General features: G+C 46.4%; 1 long non-coding RNA gene across 25 annotated transcripts in view; it reads right to left on the bottom strand.

Annotated features, from left to right (window-relative positions):
• Positions 1-12,997, bottom strand: part of LOC148108125 (uncharacterized) — a 122,938-nt gene that overhangs the window by 86,591 nt on the left and 23,350 nt on the right. For all 25 annotated transcript variants that reach the window (XR_015721060.1, XR_015721067.1, XR_015721073.1 and 22 more), the window contains one exon: positions 10,842-10,939. This is a non-coding gene — a long non-coding RNA (uncharacterized LOC148108125). The remainder of the gene's footprint in view (positions 1-10,841; positions 10,940-12,997) is intronic.

Below are 12,997 nucleotides of genomic sequence, written 5' to 3'. Positions count from 1 at the left end.
ATCTGGTACAAACCAGGGAGTGTTTGTCACTTTCCTGCCTGGCAATACTGTGAGCCCCAACTCTGGGAGGGCAGGACTGCAGCCCTACCGTACCACCTTAATGCGCAGCACACTGGCTATAAATTTAAGGGGGAAATTTTGGAAACAAGAGGGCTGCAAAATGCTGAGCTCCAAGGCTGAATATAAATACACTGCCCAAATCCCTGGCAGACAGTGAAATGCGCATAGGCAGGACAACCCAGGAAGCCCAGAAGCACACACCAGAGGTGAAGGCTCTCCCCTGAACAATGGAGTTACCCCAGGACATCTGCCAGTTTGCTGCTCCTCTGACTAAACGTGCTTCCCAACCCAGGGCGAGCTCTACTGGCAGAAAGCAAAAGTCTTACTGGCGTGAGGTCTCAGAAGAAAGAAATGGGGGCTGGAGGACCAACTGATATGTAAAGGAGGGATGCTGGAAGCAGGGGAACCCCAAGATAAACCCCCAAATCTGAGAATACATTCTACTCCAACCTTTGACTAACCATCGAAGTAGAAAGGTGCATGTGAGACTGCGAAAGAAAGAGAAGAGAAGGGAAGAAAAATGCATCAACTGGAAGCCAATGAAACTGATCGGAGACTCGTCGGCTCCTACGAACACAACAAGATGTTTGCATCTGGAGCAGAGCTGCACAAGCACGTGCACACACACAGGAAGCGCTGGGAAGCAGTAATACCTGGCAGCAAAGGAGCACACCTCCCACTCAGATCCCGGCCTCTAAATTCCATCTCCCACCAAAAGGAACCAGGGAATCTTGGAGAAATAGCTGATTGCACCACAGGGGCAGAGAAACTACAGGAAATGCTGGGAGTATCTTACTGTGCCAAAAGGAAGGTCGTGCTCAGAAAAGAATGGGGACGTGTCAAAACAACACAGGAGATGATTTGGAAAACCAAATCAGGGGGCATTCCAGCATCAAAATGAATGAGAGTTAAGGACTATAAGCCCCTGAATCAAACAAGCATCCGTGAAGTACTACTGGGTGAACAACTGAGTGAGTCAACAAAGGAGGGGAAACTCTCCTTAAGGGAGAATGCCAGCTGACAGGTGAGAAGAACAGCGTCCCCACTGCACGACTACCTAGTAATAACTAGTTCAAGCAAGAATCATCCGTGGGGGCGCCAAACGATCAGTTTAAAGGCTCAAAAGGTCACAGAGCCTCAAATATTTCCCTACAGATTTCCTCATTCATTACAAAGGATAAACGCTAATTTTAGAGAGCAGACACTAGGCAGATGCCGCCCTAACTTGATCACCTGAGATCAGTAATTCTCAAATTTTAGAATACATCAAAATCATTTTTCGGGCTTGTTAAAAACATAGACTCAAGCCCTAAGTTTCTGACTTAGCAGGTCAGGAGTAGGGTCCAAGAATCTGCAGCCCCACAAATTCCTAGATGTTAACCTCACCAATAACAGAACAAGCCGGCATCATGTGCCATCCTGAGACGAATAATGGATATGAGAAATGATATGATGCCCTGAGAAAGGCACAGCACCACTTCTCTGATAGCCTGGCCCCCAAAATGCGTAATCTGAGTTTAATCATGAGAAAACATCACAGGAACCCAAACGGAAGAAAGACCTACAAAACAATTAGAACAGTCTCCATGATGGAGAAAGGCTGAGAAACATATCCAGACTAAAAAGACCATAGAAACATCAATAAATACCACATGTAATTCTAGACTGGGTCCTGTATGGGGGAAAACTACTGTAATTAACAGAGCAACTGTGAATATGGACTGTAAACTACAGAGTGGCCCATGTTAAATTTGCCAATTTGATAACTATACTGATTATTTTGGGCTATGTAAAAAGTCCTTGTTCTTTTTTTTTTAAGATTTTATTTATTTATTTGACAGAGAGAGCGAGAGAGAGAACACAAGCAGGGGGAGTGTGAGGGGAGAAGCAGGCTCCCAGCAGAGCAGAGAGCCCGATGCAGGGCTCGATCCCTAGACCCTGGGATCATCACCTGAGCCGAAGGCAGACGCTTAATGGCTGAGCCACCCAGGCGCCCCAAAAGTCCTTGTTCTTGGTAAATACTTCCTGAAGTATCTAAGAGTAAAGGGCATGAAGTATGCAACTTACTCTCTTCCAGTGTGTGAAAATAAATGTGCCACGTGTACTTCTATATCCAGAGGTGGGGGGAGGGGGCCATGCAGGCAAATGTCACAAAATGTTAACAACTGGTCAATCTAGGTGAAAGGGTATTTGGAAGTTGCCTATACTACTTACAACTTTTCCAGAAAAACACACAAGGCTTCATTTTAAAACAAAACAAACAACAACAACAACAAAAACAAGGAGTAGCAAATTAGAAAGGGTGGTAGAAGGGTGTTCAGAGGCTGCCCGCCACACAGCCTCATATTGAGGAAAATAGCAGAAGCGGGGCCACCACACGCTGAAAATGACAGGTGTTCGTACTGAGGATCCTGAGTCATCCAGAAAAACCCCAAAGGAGTTTAATATCTTTTAGTACATTTTGTTTAAGATGACCCGTTAAGTACCCTTTTGAACCACAAGAGAAAACAAACACGGTTAAACACTTTTCAAACTTCATGCTCCACATCCGTTTTTCTTCTATTCTACAAATACAACTTCTCAGTGGAACAGCGAGTCACACTGTAAGCTGTTCGCAGACATCCCCCCACGTGGGCGGGCCGTCCAGCGGCACACACCACTCACACTGGGACCCACACAGCGCCCCTGCGGCGGCACGGTGACAACTGCAGCAGGACAGCCACCTGGCGGACAGCAGCTGGAAAGGTCGCCAGTTGTAAGAAGCATCCCAGCAGGGGCCAAACCCTCAAAACCAGTCAGCGCACAGATTCCCACAGCAAAACACAGGGACAGTCAGACGAGAACAAACGCAAGGCAGAGCAGCCTACTCCTTCTGTTCCAAACACAACGGTCACGGAGGCCGTTAGTGCATATTGACTACGTGATGACCATTCAGAGGACAAGGTTACCAGAGACAGTGAAGCCAGCCCCCAGCCCCCAGAGCGGCGCACGGGATAAGCAAACATAAAGCAGCTCAGGAAGGGCCTCTTACACTGCATCTTACTGTATCAGATTCCGTTATAACCACACACGGCAATATCCTCTGATCGCAAAATAACGAAGACCTCATCATTTAAATGAATGGCCTTCTTATTGTCTATAGTCAGATTTTGATTTTTAAATGAAAAGTAAATACACAACTTTCCACTCTAATCCCCCTCCCTGCCCACTGTTGTGGCTTTGCTAAGAAGGGTTTATTAGGAAAAAATGCTGAACAACTGCTCTGCAGGGCATCGCAAAGCACCACATACTAATAACAAGCGACCCTCTTACATACTGTGAAGAGACATGACTCGCAACTACAATGAAGCCTTACGTTTGGTGAAGCTAACTTGTATTATTTTCTGTGTACATTCTTAGGTCTAGCGGTTTGAAATATAATCATACCCTACAATTACAGCTGATTAAAGACAGAGCTGAAGACTGTATAATTAAGTTTGTCATGAATCAAAGAAAACATTTTTTATTAATTTTTAAAGCTAGTAAAACTATTTTTCTCCACAGCTACAAGAGCCTGAACAACATGGAAGGAATCTTAAAATAATTTAACTGATAAAACATCTTTTATTTATGCTAATTACGTGACATCCATACTACATAACCATGTTATACAAAAACAAACCACATTATAAAGCCTTCAGGTCGTGAATAAGAATGTAAAAATCAACCAAAGACTCCAAGATCCTCTGTTTTCACAAAGTGTCTGTGCTACAATCTATTTCATTTAAACTTTCAGGATACCTAATCCAGAAAAATTAAATTTAATCCACTGGAAAGAAAAAGGGAGCTCAAGCGTGGGTATAAATGTGTGTGCCTGTGTGTGTGTGTAATACCTACGTGTGTATATACATAAGTCATCCACCTTTTTTTGGGTTTGGCTTATTGAGGTAAAATTTACATACAGTAAAACACTGTTCGCTGGGTTCTGACTGACACAGGCAGTGTATGACCACCATCACAGGGCAGACATGGCCTACTTCCATCACCCACGAAGCACCCTCACGCCCTCCTGTACTCAGTCCTCTCCTCCCCTAGCCTCAGCCCCCGGCAACCACTGATCCAATCTGTTCCCATAGTTTTGCCTTTATCCGAATGTTATCAGGGGGGAACCACAGTTGTACAGAGCTCTGTGTTTGCCCGTAACAGAACGCTCTGGACGCGCTCCTGTTTTGCTGAGGATGTCAGCAGTCAGTACCTCTGTGTTGCTGTACAAGGACTGCCCCACCGCACAGGTGCACCGCAACCTGTTCACGCATTTCCCACCTGACGGACCTCCGAGTTGTTCTCCATCTTCGGTAAATAGGAATAAAGCTGCTATAAGCAATCATATGCAGGCCTTTGTGTAGAGATAAATTTGCATGTCTCTTGGGTAAAGGCCTTCATGTAGGACTGCTGGATCGTATGAGAAGCATATATTCAAGTTTATAAGAAACTGCCACACTACTTTTTCAAAGTGGTTATAACCCTTTGCATCCCCACCAGCAAAGCACGTTGTAGTTCTAGCTGTCCCACAGCCCTGCACCTGGGCACTGTCCCCTTCTGCTGCCTTGTTTTGTGGGAATGGGAGGCATTCTCACAGGACTGCAGCGCTACCCACTGCGGCTGTCACGGGCACTTCCCTAATGAGGGATGATGGGGAGAGTCTTTTTGTGTGCATGTTGTTATCTACAGGAAATGGATGAAGTATCTACTCAAAGCTTCTCACCATTTTTCCAGTTGAATTTTTTGCTGAGACACCTATCCTTTTAATAGACAGTTTATCAAAGAAGAAATGATGGAAAGTTTGTCTATTTTGTTAAAGCACTTAGAATTCATGAGCAGGAGACACAAATCTAACATGTTTCCTTGCCATCGCCACTCCCAACGCCCCACTTGCCCCTCCCCCCTGGCAGATAGCAACGATATGCCAAAGCAGGTAGAAAGAAAGAAACATCCTCTCTCCCCCTTAGTCAGAGTGTAAGAATCACAGGAAAAGCTGCCTGCCTACTACTAGGGTCAGAAACAGACCTATTTTTCCATTTTTACAAGTATGGGATGAATCCATAATCTTTCTTCAGTATGAGCAGAAACACCAATGACGGGGAACCACGTGCAATGGTTGGCAACACTAGTGACAACGCATCCCGACGTGGCGGAAGCACGGCTGGCACGTGACAATACTGAGGGTCTGCAGACCGCTCGGTGGGCGGCAGCCCTCCCCCTCTCTATCACAGGCAGAGCCCGCACACAGGAGCACCACGTGCACTTCAGAGCAAGGGCTAAGCTTTCATGTCAAGGAACAGGAGAGCCTACCACCACCACGTGGAGCCTCGGGCTGACTGGTATCTGGCTCCAGGCTCTCCTCTGCAGCGTGGGGGCAGTAATCACTACCTTGTTATTATAAACACTACACACAACTCAAAACACACGATGAATGACACACATAAACGGCAGGTATCACAATTCTGACGACTTCCCTCACGTAGAATTCCTGAATCACAAACGTAACTACTATTGGCAAGATAAAGGGTGTCCTGCGCAAAGCCTGGAGCATAAAGCAGAAGCTTCAGGAAGCAGGTAACATTTGGACACGGCGGACCCACTGAACTAAACACAGGCTCCTGACCGTCCATGAGAATAGCCAGGCACCCACATAAAAGGTGCAGCACATTTACGTAAAAGGTGCCCTGGAGTTGGCAGTCCTGAAAGGCACTTACGGACTTTATTTCCTATAATCCTGCCTCAGCATTTCAAACTGCGCGATGCTTCTTTTCAAAAGAAGCCAATCCACTCACTCTTGGTTCTGCACCAACTCGTTCCCGAGTTCGCGACGGGCCTCCCTAACTGGGCCACGGAGACAGGGCTGCGCTTGCCCGCCTCCGCAACACCGCGGCCTCCCTGCACACCATCCTGCGCATCCAGCTAGACACAGAGCAGCCTCTGAAACATCCTGTGGTCGCTCATCCTGCTCCCGCCTGACGACCGCAGCGGGGGGCTGCACTGGTCACGCCCGCACGATGACTGGCTGGGCCGCCTCAGTGACGGGATAGTCCATAAAGATTTTTCCATGAATACATGGAATCAACAGTTTAAGATGATCTCTTGGATTTAAGTGTCTTGATATATCCTATGCGCAGGTTTTAAGAAAATATTAAAATTTATGACGGGGGCCCCTGGCTGGCTCAGTCAGTAGAGTGTATGACTCCTGACCTCGGGGTTGTAAGTTTGAGCCCCACACTGGCTGTACAGATTACTTAAAAAATAAAATCTTTCAAAAAATAAAAAATTTATGACAGATTTTTAACGATCTGAATGTCACATTTTCCATGGAAATCTATTTAAAGGTCTTAAAGGAAGAGTCACTAACTAAGTTAACATGTACCACCTAGCGAGGCGCCACAATACAGGCTTTGTAGGTTAACAAAAAGTAACCGATCTCTTCCCGCTCTGCTTTTTCTCACCTTCTCCACCTGGAATGCCTTTCCCCAACTACCGCGAGCCCCACTCACCATGCCCGGACCTGCTCCCTCAGGAGGACACCGTCCCCCTCCCTCTGAGCTCCCCATCACTGTCTTCCCCATCAGGATTCTCTACCCGGTCTCGCCTGCTCCTGCAGGATCTGCCCTACGCACCTCAACCCTGCTACCATGGGAGAGTAACCTGTCCAGCATGCAAGAAAACAGATGTCCCTGGGGGTGAAGACAGAAGGAATACACATGAGCAGATGGCAAATTTTATTAAGAGGCCTTACTGTCAGGGAGAGTGAGAACTCTTAAGAATATCAAGCAAACAGAAAAAAAAAAAAAAGTGGCAACTGTTAAGCTCAAGAAAACAGGAAAACAAAAAGTTGAACTAAAAGAGAATATAATCATGCTACATTCACCAGCTCAATAGTGAGCAACATTAACAAAGTCAAAACAGTTCGCCAAATTATGGCTCTAAACAAAAATTGTGCTACAACTATGTGGGGGAAGATGGGAGTTCAAAATGTAACTTTTTCTAAAAGTGACGCATCGATGGCCCTGCCTCTACATAGATATTGCTGGGAACCGTGGACAGAAATGCTACAAGAAACAGATAAGCAGGATTCCAGGCAGCTCTGGGAGGCGGATGGTGGAGGCAGGACAGGAGCCCGCTGGGTTCTGCATGAACCATTCAACACTGTTTTACTTTTGAACACATGCACGTACCACCCACTGATAGAAGTGAAATTTCTAAGTAAGAAAAAGAAACAGAATCTCTAACAGAAGCACTTCCAGCAGGACATAAGCGTTTTCCTACAACTTTTCAACCACGCTACCCCTTTCCCCCTTCAACAGTGTCTCTCCACCCTCAGGACACAGGGCAGCTGAGGACAGCGTGCATGGCCTGAGACCTGGCGTCAGCCTGCCGGCTCCGTACTCTTGAGAAAGCTACTGTAAGCTCTGAACCTGACCTTTCCCCGCCCGTGACATGAAGACACCACCACGGACCTCAGGGACCCGGCTGCGTTGCTCAGCACCCAGACGGTGAGTAAGTGTGAGGATGACCGTACACCCTGGACCTAAGTCACCCAGATGCAATCTGTCTCACTACCCTCTCCCCCTTCACACCACCGTCCAGGCGGGCTTTCATTCTGACCACGCCCCCACACGGCGCCGAGCACTTGCCAGAGTGTCCTCCAAGTCGCCAAACCCGAAGGCCAAACCTCAGTCCTCATCATGACCTTTCCTGACACTTCAGAGAGTTGATCACATCCTCCTCCTGGACACTTCTTCCCTTCTTCCCATGGTGCCAGTGCTTGTGGTCTTCTTCACACCTGCTCTGTGCCAAACACTGCTCATGCTCGTCCTTGAGCACTCGATGGCAGAGTGACCCGAGGCTCAGGCTTGCTTGTCTTCTCTGTGCTCACTCCCTCGGTGACCACAGACCGTCACTGCGTTTTCATGGCCACTTCCAGCTCAGACTTCTCTTCCAAGCTCCAAATGCCTATTTACAACTGCCTACATGACATCTCTACTTGGATCCCTAACAGAATCACAAACTTAAAATGCCTACAGTGAGCTCCCCATCTGCCCCTCTAAACCAAGTTCCACCCACAGCCTTCCCCCCATCTAGTTGCCCAGGCCAAGAGCTTTCTAGTCAACTCAACTCCTCCCTTTGTCCTCACACCCCTTATCCAATCTGTCAGCAAATCCTACTGCTTCTACCTTTGAAATACATCCAAGGCCCAACTGCTTCTCACCACCTCCAGTTTTCCTGCTCCAATCCCAGCCTCCGCTGCTGCTCACCTGGTTCCCTGAACAGCGTGCCGACAATCTCCTGGTTGTCCTCTACTCTCCCCCACCCTCCAACCCCCACCACCAGTGTCTATTCCCAACACACTAGCCTTTCAAACCTCAGCCGAATCTCAGGGCTCAACACTGAGGGAGGGACAGCTGCCCTCCGGAGCCGACAGCCAGCACCGCCTTACCCTAGCGACTCTTTGTTTGGACAAACAGCCCCAGAACCTCACAGTTCAATCTATGTCAATTGTTCTCAGCTGCCCTGACGCTAAATAACCTATCTTTATTCACCAAATGGGGGGTTTCAGATGGGTCTCCGGGCAACCTTCCTTTCTGTCTACTGCCTCCCCACACCCCATTAACCCTGAAAATAATCTCCATACATATTTCAGCAATTCAACTCCTCCAAAACTTTGCTTTGCTTTCCTAGAATTCTGATTGTAAAACACCTCCATCCCAAGTTCTGCCTTAAGAATGCAACACCCCAAAACAAATCAAGAACCAAGAACCTGATCCATCCTGCAGGGGCTCAAGTGGACCAGGGCCCTCAGGTACATCAAGGGCCCCGGATCTCACAGGAACACCATTAAGTCGATGCTGTACAAAGCCAGGCTTACTCATGTGGCCTCACCAGTTGTCCAGAATTGGGGGAAACAATTATAGAAACACTGGTTATAAGGTTATTTTCCTGGGTTTACATATTTTCAAACAGGGGTGGAGGGGAGGGGAGCGCCAAACTAGAAGCAGCAGATTATATCCCGGTGCTCAAAGTTCCAGTGAGCCAAGAACGGGCTCTCAGTTCCCTGTCAGGCCTTCGTTCCGCTGCACATCCCATTAAGAAGAAAAATTTTGTGTAACTTCTGCTAAATATGAAACTGTCTTGGGCTCTACCATGACGAACGATTTTTAATAGCTAATGCTGATGAAAAGTTATACTTGATATTCTCCCTCTTGTTTGGATCCACTAAGAAAAGAGAACTTATTTTGTGGCAAGCATTAAACACTACTTCATCCAGCATTTAGTGAAAACTACCCATGGGTCAAGCAGAAAACATGCAGAAACGAAATAACAAAATCTTTGCCCTTAAAGATGCAGAAACAGACTTGTACCCAATAAATATAGCCCACTGTTACAGGAAGAAACATCGAAATGTGCAGGGAGGGTGGGGAGAAGACAAGGGATGTAAACAGCTGGGCATGGCCTTCTCCAAAAGACAGCAGAGTCACACCTGGCACAGCACACAGAACAGGTGCCTCTCATAGCCAAGAAAGGGTAGAGGGAATCAGAGAAAAGGAGCAAGACTTCCAGGCCTTACTTGGAAACTGAAACTTCGGGACACAATTTTCTCTTCCCTTCCCTAATACCTAATCCTGGCAGAAACAAAAGTGGGTTTGGGGGAGAAAGGAGAACAAAGGAGGAAAGTGAACTGACCCCCAGAAGGAAATGGAAAAACAATCCAGAGTCCTGCCCCTTGGACATCTAAGACAAACACACTTGCCAAAGTCAAATTCAACGTAATTATAAATGATTCTGAATTCTGAATCCATGAAGTCTAAGTTTATGGGGCTTTTGCACCAAAGCAATGTATTGCTAAAATCTTACCAATGCTAATACCACAAGACAGATTGATGAATCTTCTATCAACGATCTGTCCTCGATTTACCACTAGGCCTACCAGAAAGAGCAGTCTTTGGAAATAAGACAAACTGGAATAGAATCTCAATTCTATAACCTCCCAACTGTGGAGTGCAGCACAAGTGCCAAGGTTACAAATTAACAAATCACAAATAACCCAATCTCTGGGGCTTAGTTTTCCTCTCGTTAAAGTGGGGGAACTGCCACCAAATAGCAATTGCTAACATTTGTGAATGCTGAGCACATTTCACATTTCTTATGGCATCTTCACCACAACCCTGGGAGAGCACCCTTTGTCAGAGGAAAGAGCTAGGTTTAAGTAGTCAGTGAAGAGTTCGCATGGAGAGAAAGCTAGGTTTCGGTAGTTAGTGAAGTTAGTAAGTAAGCAGCCAAGCCAACATCTGAATCCAGAGCCCATAAGAATAAAACAGAAGTAAAAAGCACAGGCTCCAAAGCCAGACAGAGTCTGAATCCCAGCTTTGCTTTTTACTAACTTAGTAACCTTTAACCTCTGTTTCAGTTATGCAAATGTGAAACAGGGGCAAAGGGTAGCCTCATTCAGGGGATTACTGCCAGAGACTCACCTAGGAGCTGGATGGCCCAGTGCTGACCCTGTTGGGCCACTCTTCTAGGGCACATGCTGCTACTGTCACAACTATCAGGGACAGGACTGTCATCCTGCCTGCCTCTCTCCACACATAAAAGGCACTAAACAACTAATATTTCTTCCCTCACCTACTCTGCAAATCAACTAGCTTTTATTTGTTTCTAGTATACGTCAAAGAAACCTTAAGACAGATGAAAGAAAAATGAAAACAAAAGGAAAAACCAAAACACAAATGTAGCAAGAGAATTATACTCACAGTTCTGAAGGCCACGGTAACTCTGTGAAGAAATCAAATGTGGGTTTAAAGGAAATGCTCCCGGTTTCTCTTTCCTCTTTCCATAGTCCTCAGAGAACCTGACAAGGAGAGACAACATGCGCATTAAAACCCCCTTCCTTTCACTTCTTGAAGCTCTACTGAACTCACCCCTCAGCCAGTTCCATCACCTCCCACGCAAGCCTACTGGGCAACGCCTGGGATGAGGGGTGAGAAGAGGGCACCACGTCCCTGTCTTCAAACCTATTTCTACTTAAGAAACACACAGGAAGGAGCGCCTGGGTGGCTAAGTCGGTTAGCGTGTGCCTTCGGCTCAGGGCGTGATCCCAGAGTCCTGGGATCGAGCCCCACCTCAGGCTCCTACGCTGGGAGCCTGCTTTTTCCTCTCCCACTCCCCCTGCCTGTGTCTCCTCTCTCACTGGTATCTCTCTCTGTCAAATAAATACATAAAATCTTAAAAAAAAAAAAAAAGAAAAGAAAAGAAATACATGTGAAGCAACTGGAAACTATTCAAACATATCAAAAATCATAAATTAATGGTGTGGTTGGCTAATAAGTGCACGATACAATGACAGAGTATAGACATCTATTCCACTGCCTTCCATCAAAACTATACTAAAGAGATATTTTTTAAAAATGTTCTAAACAGGGGCGCCTGGGTGGCTCAGTCTGTTAAGCATCTGCCTTCAGCTCAGGTCATGATCCCAGGGTCCAGGGATGGAGCCCCAGGTCAGGCTCCCTGCTCAACAGGGCGTCTGCTTCTCCCTCTCCCTCTGCCCCTCCCCGTTTGTGCTCTCTGCTCTCTCTCCTGTGCATACACTCACTCCCTCAAATAAGTAAATAAATAAAATCTTTTTTAAAAATGTTTGAAACAGCACAGGGAGAACTGAAAGGAGAAAAAAGCCAAGATTTTTGAAGTACTGAGGAAATCTTCTAACATGGAAGATTGAGACCCAAACAAAAAAGTAAAAAGAAGAAACCTGGAGGAGACAGAAACTATAACAGACTGAAGTAAATGAGTCAGCAGGCCCAAGAAAGCCAGGTCCCAATTCAGCAGTGGAACACACGGGAACCACTTCCACTTGCACAGCAGTGTCCTAGAAGACCAGAAGTGGCAGCAGCAGTGTAGACAGAACGGGAGTAAAGAAGGCATAGCCCCAAATACAGAGGAGCCGGGGAAGGCCATGGAAGCTGAAACCAGAACCTCAACACCAGGCACGTGACACCCCCTCACTCTGAAAGAAGATGGGAGGGGGCATTCCCCAGAAAAGTAGAGGCATCTATGGACTGAAGTCACCCTGCCCAGCTGCACTGAACAGACCTGGACTTAATGACCGTATATACAGTGAACAGTGAATTCTCCAGCTCTCCTACAACAGACCACACACGCACACCGCTGGCTTCCAGATTCTGAAGTCAGAATTGTGCCGGAAAGGGACTGGAGAATATTTCTGGGGAATCTGATCAGCTCCAAAAGACAGATCTAAAGATACTAACCCTGGGGACCCCCAACACATGGCCCACCCAGAATACCCTGATGTAAAAGTCAAAGGGCCCCACCACGTCAGACAGGAGAAGGAAGGAAACAACCTAAAAGAAACAGAGACTATACAAACTATCAATAATATAGAGGTAAGACAACACTGCAATCAATAAAGAAAAACAGGATGTTCTTCTAGAAAAATAGAAAAAGAGCTCTTGGAAATCTAAAGAACCTTTCTGAAATCAGAAATAATAAACTAAAGAAAAGTTTCTCTCTGTTCTCCCTGAACAGAGAATAAAAAAGCACCCCCCCAAAAAAAAGGCAGAAAAGGAGGAGCAAAGGAAGGAAGAAGAAGAAGAAGAAAAAGGTATTAAGATAATTACAACCTTTGCCCAGGACAGCCAAGTTCCGGATAATAAGACTTCCAGAAAAACAAAATAAGGAAAAGCAAGGGCGAAAACCTCAGCACAGTAATGCCAAAGAGTATTCCCAGAACTGAAAACTCCCAGTTACCAGAATGAAGGGACCCGCTGAATATGCAGCACAGTGGATGAAAACCGACCCACACAAGGTACACCATCACGATATTCCAAAAGACTTGGACAAATTGTAAAACTCCTACAAGCTTCTAAAGATGGGAGGGGGGAAAAGTTAC

This window comes from Ursus americanus, chromosome 22 (genome assembly GCF_024610735.1).
Source record: "Ursus americanus isolate L20-20 chromosome 22, mUrsAme1.1.p, whole genome shotgun sequence".
NCBI lineage: Eukaryota > Metazoa > Chordata > Mammalia > Carnivora > Ursidae > Ursus > Ursus americanus.
Note: the sequence above shows the minus strand (reverse complement) of the source record. Positions and strands in the feature narration are given on the sequence as shown.